The 12484-nt window shown below is 46.4% G+C and overlaps 1 protein-coding gene across 6 annotated transcripts in view; it reads right to left on the bottom strand.

The window, feature by feature from the left end:
• The window catches only part of SEMA4D (semaphorin 4D), a 756105-nt gene that overhangs the window by 155916 nt on the left and 587705 nt on the right, over positions 1–12484 (bottom strand). The gene's annotated exons all lie outside the window — the stretch shown is intronic.

Genomic DNA, 12484 nt, shown 5'->3' with positions numbered 1-12484 from the left:
GCCTTGGAAATTCCAACACGTAGAACTGATGACACTGCGCGTTCTGTTCGGTGGTGAATAGATCTAACCAAGGCTCTCCCCACTGCAGAAATAGACCTTGCGCCACGTCCGAGTGCAGACGCCATTCGTGATCCATCGAGCACCGGCTGCTGATTGCGTCCGCCCTGGCGTTCAGAGAACCTGCCAGGTGTTGAACCACCAAGGTAATGCCTTGATGTTCCGGCCATGTCCAGAGGTGCAGAGCCTCCTGACATAGGGTCTAGGACCCCACCCTGCCCTGTTTGTTGCAATAGCACATGGCGGTGATGTTGTCCGTGAACACCTGCACCACACTTCACCGGACAGCGGGAAGGAATGCTTTCAGTGCAAGCCGGATCGCCCGAAGCTCCAAAAGTTTGATATGGAGCCTGGACTCTGCCGGAGACCAGAGGCCTCTGATCTCCGCCTCTGCCAAGTGGCCTCCCCATCCCAGGAGGGACGCATCCGTCACCATGGTGTGCTCCGGTTGGGGAAGGCAGAGGGATCTGCCATTGAACCAATCGCGATTCGTGAGCCACCACCGCAATTGCCGTGCAGTGCCCTCCGAGATCTGGACATGATCGGACAGGTTGCCCTGATGCTGCACCCACTGGAACTTCAGATCCCACTGCAGAGCCCGCATATGCCATCTGGCATGTTGCACTAGCAGGATGCAGGAGGCCATCAGACTCAGGAGCCGGAGGGTCATCCTGACAAACCCGGGACAGAGGCTGAAAGATCGGAATCATTGCCTGAATATCCCGGACTCGCTGCTCAGGAGGATAAACCCAAAACAGCTTCAAATCCAGAACCTCTCTGATGAAGGGGAGCTTCTGAGAGGGACTCAGGTGCAACTTCGGCACGTTGATGGAGAACCTCAGCAAATGCAGGTGGGCGGCCGTAGTCTGAAGGTGGTGGACAACTGCCTGTGGCGAGCTCGCCTTCAACAACCAGTCATCGAGGTAAGGGAAGACTGAGACCTCTGGCCTGTGCAGATGAGCTGCGATCACCGCCATCACTTTCGTGCACACCCGAGGGGCGCTGGTAAGGCCGAAGGGGAGCATGGCAAACTGAAAACGCTCCTGGCCTACCGTGAACTGCAGGCAACGCCAGTGGGCGGGCAGGCCGGGGATGTGAAAATATGCGTCCTGCAAGTCCAACGCTAGCATCCATTCTCCAGGGTCAAGGGCAGCCAAGACCTGAGCCAGAGTCAACATCTTGAACTTCTCCTCACGGAGGAAGCGATTGACATTCCTGAGGTCCAAGATGGGGCGCATGCCCCCTTTGTCCTTCTTTTGGACCAGAAAGTAGTGGGAATAACAACCTCATCCTACTTCTGGCCCAGGAACGCGCTCAATGGCCCCCTTCGCCAAAAGGGCCGTAACTTCCTGCTGGAAAAGCAGCAAGTGATCCCCCGACATGCGGTGGCACCGAGGTGGCATTGTGGGAGGGGAGGACTGAAAGGAAAGAGAATAACCCCCGTGGATGATCTGCAACACCCACTTGTCCGATGTGATATCGCGCCAGTGGTGGAGGTGGTGGCAGATCCTGTCACCCACCGGCGTGGGGTGCTCCACAAAGCTCGGATTAGGAAGGTTTAGAGGTAGAAGCAGCAGGGGCAGAGGTGGACTGCCCCCACACTGATTCCCAGAGCCGCCCCTGCTGGTTCTGCACAGGCTTGTTGAAGGAACGTGCCTGGGTGCCCCTGCCTTGGCCATGAAAGGAACGAAACCCAGGAGTGGCTGGGCTCTTAGTGGAAAGACCCAAGGACTTGGCCGTGGCCCGCGAGTCCTTAAAGCACTCCGGCGCACTGTCGGCCTTATTGCCAAACAGGCGAGTGCCATCAAAGGGCATGTCCATGAGCGAGCTCTGGGCATCAGGCGAGCACCCAGTGGAGCGCAACCAGGTGTGGCGACGCAGCGCCACAGTTGTAAAAATCGCCCTGCCCAACGAGTCAGCGGTGTCCAAACCACACCGAATGGCGAACTTAGCCACATACTTACCCTCAGCAACCGCCTGGGAAAGCACAGCATGGACCTCCTCAGGACACTGAGGTAACACCTGAGCAACCGTGTCCCACACTGCGTTGGGAATAGCGGCCCAACAAGCAGGTGGTGTTCACCAACCGCAGCCCCAAGCTGGCTGACGAGAACAACCGCTTACCAAACTGCTCCAGCTTCTTAGAGTCCTTATCCGGTGGAGCAGTGGGAAAGGCACTCTGACATCGAGGCCTGGATGACCAGACTCTCAGGCGTGGGAAGAGTGGTCAGAAACGTGGGGTCACCAGGCGCTGAGCGGTGACGCCTGGCAACATTCTTATCCACAGAGGCCCCTGTGGCCGGCCACGACCAAGTGCCCAACAGGACTTCCGTGAGGCTGTAGTTGAATGGAAGCAGTGGCTCTGAAGAAGTTGACGCCGTGAGGAGCACCTCAGTAAGGAGGTTAGTTTTGAGGGCCACCGTGGGACGATCAAGGTTGAGGACCTCAGCAGCCCGACGGAGCACCATTGTGTAGGAAGCGCCCACCTCCATCGTAGGTGGGGGAGAGGCAAACCCCGGGTCAGAAGAGACAGAGGTTGCCGGCGTCCTCCAGATCGTCCATCCAGTCCTGCTCGGAGTCAAATTGATGGGCAAGATGTTCCTCGGACCTCTCCAAGTCACCCTCCACCTCCGTTTCAGAAGGAACCGGTCGCGGCGGCGGAGCCGGAGAAGGGACACACGGCGCCGTGAACGGCGCCATCTCCCAATGCAGATCCTAGGTAGGAACAAAATGGTCCTGGAACCGGGGCAAGGGTGGAACGAACGACACCCACTGCAGCGCCGGAAGCGGCGCTGGGGCCAGAGCCGGCAGCGCCGGACCTCGTGGCCCCGGAGCCAATGGCGTAGGATCCTGTGGCGCCGAAGCTGGATCTGCCGGAGGCACCGACGGGCCAACTGGATCTGGACATGGGACCCAAAAGGCACACCGGCGGGGTGTCCGCCACCAACATGTTGCGGTGGCAGGCCCCACAAGACAAAGCCAGGCATCCCTACATGCACCAGGAGAAAACAGGGGAGACAAAAGTAGTCAAATAGTGACTAAGGTACGTGCTCTATCCGGATCTGCGCTTGCTGGCGTGGAAAAAGAAAGAACTGAGGTCAGCGTGCATGGGTGGCGCCCAAGTAGTCTCCGTGACATCATCTCGGCGCTTACGACGCCAGCGACTGGCGCAGAGCCGCATGATGCTACCTACTGACGCTCAGGGGTACTGCTAGCAAAACTTTCCGGATCCAGTCGGACGCCTGGGAATATTCTAAAGTAAGGAATCTATCACTAACGTGTCTCTTTCAGATAGGCAGGTTTTTTAAATAAGTGAATTAATTTGTCTTTATGAGCTTGAGCCCCCTCAGTTGAAGGTTTGTTTCAGTATCTTGAGAAGCTTCATTTAATAATGTTTGTCGTGCCTCAAGGTCTTTTAACCTTGATTTAAACAAAAGTACCCCATAATTTGGAGAGAGTAGGTACACGAGATTTGTAGAATTCTATCCTGCAAAATCAATTTGAACTCTGGTGTAGCAAATGTTTCAGTATTCATTTTGATAAATGTGTCCGTTTCCATTATGAACTCCGATTTAGTTACAGGGCATCTAAAACAATTAATGAAAATGATTTATCAGCTTTTAATACACCTTATCCAAACTCCATCCTAGGAATAGTTGGGGATTGTTACCTACGGCTGAATCCGACATGGGTAGATAATGAAGGTTTTCCTAGTGTAATTGAAAATCCTCGCTATCTCATGACAAGGTTAAAAAATAAATAATCACTTGGGGCAGTTACTTCTCATTTAAAGCTATCTTGTCCATGTAGTTGATCCAACTCTATTCTCCAGAACCATCAGGTGGTATAATCTAATAATGGGAGTGGTTACTTGCAGTGAAAACAATCCTGCTTTAGTAAATAATCCGCACAAAAAAAACCATTAAACAATTAAATAACTAAATAATAATATTAATTCAAAAAAGATTATAATTAAATAACATGTCATGTCCGTGTGCCTAAAGTAAATAGGGAAAAGGAGATTCCAAAAAAATTGAAGAAAAAAGACAAAACAGATTTCAGTACCTCATACGTGAATACAAAGTTCTTCAAATTGAATATACAAACTTTATTACTGAAAAGTAACATCCATATGTTAACAAATATTGTTGGCATAGTTTGCAGGTACCACCTCCAAAGACATTTGTGCATCTTATGAGGCAAGGTTCTCCAAATTCTTAGCCGTCACCATCCACTCTAATCTCCGAAGTAGCTTGGGTAATTTATTTAGAGAATTTGCATCTCTGGACTGCTATCCTGTTAACACATGTTGTTGACTACATTAGGGATGACACAACAACAGATTCCTTTGCTATGAATTCAATAAAGAACACTGTTCTACTATTAAATTTAAGTAGAGCCACTGGCTAAGAAACTAAACTGCCGTAATAATAAAACCAAATATAGATTGGTTGGCTTCACTTTTGTCCATTTTTCCACTATGTTACCAACAAAGGAATTTCTCCAGAGTCCTAGAAGGGTGCAGTGATAAAAAACTATTAAAATGATGATCCCTTCCGCCCCATGAATTATAGATTAATTGATTTAATTGACATCTGGAATAAAAGTATATACAAAAAAAACACATAAGAAGAGAACAACTGGATTCCAAATGAACAGGATGGACTTGGACACGACAACTCCATGTCAGACCACTGCATCACCTGTTGGACTATTGTGAGAGAGTATAGAGCAGGGGTCTCCAACGAGTAGCTCGGGAGCTACTGGTAGCTTGCCAGTACCTTCAAAGTAGCTCTCTGAGGTGAAATCAATCCCTGTATCAATTTCAGAGTAGGTGTCTATTAAAGTAGGCAGCACTGATCACCTCAAGCCATCTCAGCCAGCCAAATTTATCACAGTAACTCATACTAACACTCAAACGCACACTGTGCCAGCTTATAGGACCTGCTAAATGACAGTCTGTATCCAATCTCAATATAATTAAGCCACAAGGAGATTGACCATGTTGCAGTCCCTCTTTTATCAGTCACAACATGTGTGTGAACAGTGCACCATCAAAAAAGTATGGCAGCAGTAGCCTGAGCTGTAATCAGTGCTGACCCACCAAAGTGCGGGACTGCAGGAGTCAGAGTGAAAATGTGTCAGTTAGATGCATGATCAGCTCAAGACCTGAGGAGAGCAGGGTATGATCCAGACCAGAGAAAATTAAGAGATTCATCAACATTTATGTGTGCGTCCATAATAAACACTATTGCGTCCTGAAACTATGCCTGGTGCCAAGAATCACCAAATATATATGCTAGCCCCATCATAAGAGTGTTATTTGGCATAATTGGGTCCATTCCTGACATAATAGTGCCAATGGCATAATTATGGTCATCCTTGACTATTTTAGTATTTTGGTCTAGTTGTGGTATGCTGGCAGCCATCATAGACCTACTCTGAGCATGACTGGCCTATATGTACCTATTCCTGGCATATTAATGGTCATGACTGATATGTGGTCTTATCCCTATCCTTCTGGTTTCCAGACTTGGCAAAACTGTGACCCTAGTATAATGGTGGGCATTACTGGCATAATCCAGGCATCCGTAGTGCTATAGTGAGCATCCATTATGATATAATGGGGTAACCCGCAATTGTCCACGGACCTGGGTAACAATTGGTATAGGAAACAACGGTCCTAGACTTCTTTAAAGCTACAATTCAGTTATGAAAAACATGCATTAGTCAAAGGGCATCCGGTACATATAGAATTAGCATTGTATCATTAATGTACCACCATTTTCTTTACAATGCAAACAAGTATATCCTCAAAAGACACAAAGGCACAAAATATCGCTCCAATAGTGACTGTTTATTCTTTAGTTACTTTTATAACAGATCACCATATTCAATGCTACAAATAGAGAAAGAGGTTGCTCAAAGGGGAGTGTGAAAAAGGAAAGTGCTCGTGAATTAGGACAGATATAAAGGAGTGGAATCCAAAAGGCAAATTCGATAACCAATCAATTACACATTCAGGTATCCTTAGTAAAACTGGTCATGGTTCATAGTGGCACCAGTTTTACAGATAGTCCAGTCCCTTATGGATTTACAAATATTAATTTCATGATTTTCTGATGATGCACAGAGAACATTCATCTGTAAAAAGGCAGGCTGGGATGATATCAGGTACAGGCCCACTGGGGGAGAGTGTCGACGTTTCAACCCTGGTGCAATGAGGGTAATTTATATCCTCGGCAGGCGGGTCTTCCTCAGGGGCTGTATCCTGACTGTACCCCACCCTAGGTTGCCTCCCCTCCCCCCCGCCCTGAGGAAGACCCGCCTGCAGAGGATATAAATGACCCTCATTGCACCAGGGTCGAAACGTCGACACTCCTCCAGTGGGCCTGTACCTGATATCATCCCAGCCCTGCCTTTTCACAGATGAATGTTCTCTGTGCGTCATCAGAAAATCATGAAATTAATATTTGTAAATCCACAAGGGACAGGCCTATCTGTAAAACTGGTGGCACTATGAACCACAACCAGTTTTACTAAGGATACCAGAATGTGTAATTGATTGGTTATTGAATTTGCCTTTTGGATTCCTCTGCTTGTGGGGTAGGACAGATATAAAGGACTTTCCTTTTTCACACTCCCCTTGGAGCAACCTCTTTCTCTATTTGGAGCATTGAATATGGTGATCTGTTATAAAAGTAACTAAAGAATAAACAGTCACTATTGGAGCGATATTTTGTGCCTTTCTGTCTTTTGAATATATACTTGTTTGCATTGTAAAGAAAATGGTGGTACCTTAATGATACAATGCTGATTCTATATGTACCGGATGCCCTTTGACTAATGAATGTTTTTCATAACTGAATTGTAGCTTTAAAGAAGTCTAGGACGATTGTTTCCTATACCAATGGTGAGCATCCATAGCACATGACTGGTAATACCTGGGAATTCAAAGTAGTCTGTCCATATGAGGAATTTGTACATGGGAGTACAGGATGATAATGACAAGCTGATGTTTCGAGACTGTGCATTTCTCAAAAACTGAAAACGGATATTTTAAAGGCAGTTTTAGTTTTCAAAAATGGGGTTTCTTCTGGAAAATTGAGTTTGTTTCCCCATAGTGGAAAGTAGTATTAGATAGAAAAATTAGCATTTTCCGAAACAGGTGAATGATAATTCAAGCTGAGCTGGGGAGACGTACTGCTGTGCTTATGTCCTTTGTGCCACTGGGCATGTCAAGATTTGAATGTTACTTCATAAGTCAAGGGGAGACATTTAATATTGAAGAACCTTTCCCCAGCATTTCTGCTGGTAACCGCACTTGGTATACTTGGGTGGTAACTACTGAAAATCTTGCTTTGTGTGGTCATAGTGTAGTCACTATTTTACAGATATAACATTTTCTAGCAGCTCTGGAAGGCTTTCCTTGAGCAGAAGTAGCTCTCACTACAGAAAAGGTTGGAGACCCCTGGTATAGAGCAAGTGGGAAATTTCTGTTGCTGCTCATAGATTTTTGGGCAGTATTTGATTAGGTTGACATTGAGACCTTTCAGCAGAAATTTAAAAAAGAATGAGCATTTCTGCAAGTCTCCTTTAAGTTTTTAGAGAGCTTGATTCATCAAATTGTGCCTTTGAATTTTATTTTAAGGGTCGTCTAACATGCAAAATTTCCATTGAAAAATTGCTTAAAGCAGGGCTGTGTTTTAATGCCAACTTTGATAGCACTTTACTTTACTGATTTACGTAGGACAATTTTTACTTCCTTTTTCACGAATGCTGCGGAGATTGCATGTTCCATATTTATAGTACATGGATGATTTAGTTATCACGGATTGAATTCAAATCGGCCTCCACTTGAAACTGATGGCACTTTATGATTATTATTTAAACGTTGTTGCTATTAGTTTAGACAACCAAAATGTTACCATTCAATAAAAAATAAAAGGGTAGGAAATACTTCAGGTTTCTGGCCGCAACTCAAGTGCAGGAGGTTAGGCTTACAAATACTTTGAATTGACATTCCACAAATCAAGGAGGTGATCTTATCATTTTGAATAGGTAGTTGTGCAAATTCAGGTGAGGACTTTGGACACCTCGTTAAATCAACTAGTTTTATCTTTCCCTTTTTTCTGTTTTAACATTCCGTACCTAACTTTGTTATAGCTGAAGAAATAAACCAGGTATAGGAAAAAGACCAGAAGTCAACACCTTCACTTCAAGATTTGCTAAAACTTGAGAGAACCAGATGGCCATTCTACATTCTAAAGTTGAGCATCTTGAAAATTGCCAACAGCGGCATAATTTACAAGTCTTCGGCATACCGGCAGGGAGAGAAGGCTCTCACCCACGGGCATACATAGTCAATCCATCTCAGCAGGCTTTTACAGATCTGGCGAACTGGTACATGGATTCGCAAGTCCAGCGGGCGCATCGACTACCTCTTACTATCCCACAAGGGAATCAATTTAAGCCACCCCGTCCACATCCAATTCTGGTATTCCTGGGCAACATGCTGTTACGTCAAGCAATTTATGTGAAAGCACGTCCTTCTACTCCAGTTAAATTAGATTACTATGTTTGTGTAAGTCCACAATGGACAATTGGTGGAAGCTATGTCAGTTAATTAATCCCATTAAGTCAGTTTGCTCACAAGTCTTTCTCCAGGAACCCGCCCGCCTGAAGATCATTAGAAAAAACATTAACATTTTTTTTTTATACTGCGCATGATGCTCAACAAGCACTCTCAACATGGCAGACGAAATCTGCTGGCTAAAAGTACATAGAAGGGCAGACATGTAAAGTGAGCACGGTGCTGCTCTCTTATCTCTTCCTTCTCAATGCTCTCGCTCTCTCTCAAATATCTTGTAACCTTTTATTTTGCTTGAGGTACACACTCTTTCTTACACATTGACAAGGGGTGTGCGGGGGGGAAGAATGGGGGTTGCGGGTCGCAGGGGGGTGGTTGTTCTCCTTTGGCTGTCAGTCAACGACAGCGGGATAAGGGGATGATTCCTTTCTGTAGGTGCTGGGGGAGGGCGTAGCTGGGGTTGGGTGGGAGGCTGTGTTCTCGGATAGTGGCTTTCCACCATGCTATTTGAGGGTTGGGGAGGGGCGAGTGTTGTAGGGGGTTAAATAGCAAATCAATAGTTGGAAATGTAGGTGCAGAACACAGGGCGCTAGAAGATGGAACCAGGTTGGAGGCAGCCGAATTAAAATTATGTAATGTCTGATTTTAAATGTATGTGTTGGAACATCGCGGGGCTGAATTAAGCTCTAAAACGGTGAGTAATTGGGGAGGAACTCAGTGCATTCAAACCACATCTACTCGGTTTAACCTAGACTCATCTTGCATATAAGGACAGATCACTGATAAGACAACTAGGGTAAGGCATACCAATATGCACCTCACAAGCAATCTATTTGTGGGGTCGCTATACTGAAATCTAAGAATTTAGCAGTCACTGTTTTACGCACATTAGCGGATAGTTCAGCTGCTATCGGGCATAAGATGTGTAGTGTATGGTCCTAACTCGGATTGCCCCGATGTCTTTGATTATTTAAGTTCTGAATTATTGGGGTGGGGTGGGCCGGGGATTGGATCATTATGGGCGACTTCAACTGCATTATGGACAACAAAATAGATACTACCAATAGCAAAGCACGGGTCAGAATGGTTAAGACCAGGGCAGCTTTGTCGGCATTACTGCACATACATCAGCTTGATGATGCCTGGAGGATACTTTTTCCAATGCTGCCTGGGTATATGTACTACTCTCACCCGCACAAACATTATTCCCTTATCGACATGATCTTTATTAAGATACTTACTTTGTAATTCTGAGTATCAGATACATATTAGAAGAGCATTGAAGGAGTATCTAAGTAATAAGCTGGGTACTGCCAATATCTCAATAGTATGGGACTGTATGATAGCCTTTGTCAGGGGAGAAACTCTTCAGTTTGTTCTGGCAAAAAACAGGCATGCAAACGAGGCGGCAGAACAGGATTGTCTTGACTATTTAGGCCTGGAACACCAACATGCTAGGGCAATCGGTGCAAGGGATCCAATGGTGCAGCTAATATACCCTCATCTTTTAAAAATTTGGTCCAAAATCAACAGAGGGCTAATGGATAAACCTGCCACCAATTACCATAAGCATAAAACTCTACAGTACGAATACAGAGAAAGGGTGGGGCGCGTGTTGGCAATTCAGACCGCCAATCAGAAGGCTAGGTCTAACATCAAATGAGACGGTGGTCTGTCTTTTACTCGGCCACAGGACATAGCGGAGCAGTTTAGATTATTTTACGCCAACTTATATTCAGAGTCCGCGTCATTTAATAAATACACTTCGAGTATTTGCAGGAGAGTCACTAGCCTCAACTCGACCCTTTGGAGTTACAAAAAGATATAAAACCAGTTGAAGATGCTGTAAAGTCTCTGTCCTCAGGAAAAGCGGGTGGTGAGGATACCATCCTGCTAGAATTTTATAAAACTTTCAGAGATATACTAATACCTGTTTTTGCGCAGTTAAGTATGGCCATTTCTAGTGGGGGCGATGCTCCTGCTTCATGGAGTATTACGAACATTGTGGTATTCCCTAAGAAGGGGAACCCAATTGACAACAGAGGCTCTTATCGTCCAATATCCTTAATTAATGCTGATGCCAACATTTTCTCCAAGATACTGGCTTCACGCTTGGCTCCTCTCATCCACAAGCTAGTCTCGGAGCAGCAGTTTGGCTTTGTCCCTGGCAGAGACACGACGGCTCACATTAACACTGCTGTATCCACCTTCGATGTCTCCAGCAAACTTAAACAGATAGGGATTGTCATGCTGGACGCGGAAAAGGCATTTGATAGACTTGCCTGGGAAGCTCTCTGGCTTAATATGTTAACATTTGGCCTCGGCTCGGTTTATTTCGGCTGTGCAGAAGCTCTATAAAAAGCAGGTTGCAGAAATTAAATTGAATGACATGACATCTGCCCTCTTTGCCGTTCAACAGGGGACACAGCAGGGTTGCCCACTATCCCCCTTATTTATTTTTTTTTAAAACCGTTTATTACAGAATCCAAAAAATATACAAAGATGGGCCTACAACCTTCAGGCCGGCCGCTAGCAAGCAGAAGGAGCATGTGATACAGACAATAGCACGCATGCTGCGGCAGAGGGAAAGTCACAGGAGTTGGAAAGCGGTGGCAGCCACACCATCCGGACCCCACATAACGGTTTCTTTTAATATAAATAACAACAAAAAACAAATCCACAAGGCAACCCACAATCGTAAACAGCAGCATGTGCTCCCCGAGGAGGGGGACCCCACTAGTCCATGGGAGTATCGAGGGGGGGAAAAGGTCGGGACGGGGACTAAGTAAACTCATTACCCAGAACCGGAAAGACAAACTGGCTAAGGAGACGGGGCCGGTGACGGATCGGGCAATAACGGCGGGGTACAAATTCCCCCACGGTAGGCGTTCCAGGGGCCCCACACTTTCACCCATTTCCCAGGCTTACCTCTCGCAACATACACCACCTTTTCCCGGAACATGCACCAATCCATGTTATCCTTCCACGCCGAGACAGTCGGCGACCTCTGGGAACCCCACAGTTGAGCAATGTCCCGTTTGGCCACCATATATCCCAGAGTCACCCACCACGTCTGCGGCACCAAGTAGTCGGTTGGCTCCCACACATTAAGAAGACATCTCCTCGCCTCGGGCAGCAGCGGCACACGCGTAACTACCCGCAAAACCTCATGCACTCCACTCCAGAATCGCGCCACATCCGGGCATTCCCACAAAATATGGAGAAAGGTCCCCAAAGAGCCACACCCACGCTTACACAACCCGTCCACAGTATAGCCCATACGCATCAGCCTCGGCCCCGTAACATAGACCCTATGGAGTATCTTGAGCTGGAAACTATCCCCCTTATTGTTCGCTCTCTACATCGAGCCGTTTATAAGGCATCTGCAACAGAATGGAGGGATTTCCCCAGTGTGTCTCAATGGTGAGGAACTCAAGGTCACTGCATACGCAGACGATATTGCAGTCTTTTCTGCTAATCCTGGAGATGCCATAGTCGACATTACGCGAGAGGCTAAGCTATTCGGCTCTTTTTCCGGCTACAAGATGAATTTAGCTAAGACCCAGACAATCGTCAACTTTCAATCTGAAACCCTGCCTCTCGCACTAGGGATTACACAAACAACTACTTATCTTGGTGTTTGTCTCAGCAGTCAGGTCAAAGACATTGTGTCTTTGAACTACGAAACGCTACTCAAGACAGTCTCGGCTAAATTGCGCAGTTGGAATTGGCTTCCTCTCAGTATATAATTAGAATGAATATCCTACCTAAATTCCTATACTTATATCGCTCAATACCTATGCTGGTTCCTTGGTCGTCCTTTAAGTGATTCGACAG

This window comes from Triturus cristatus, chromosome 2_1 (assembly GCF_964204655.1).
Source record: "Triturus cristatus chromosome 2_1, aTriCri1.1, whole genome shotgun sequence".
NCBI classification, from domain to species: Eukaryota; Metazoa; Chordata; class Amphibia; order Caudata; family Salamandridae; genus Triturus; species Triturus cristatus.
This window is presented reverse-complemented; position numbering and strand designations above follow the sequence as displayed.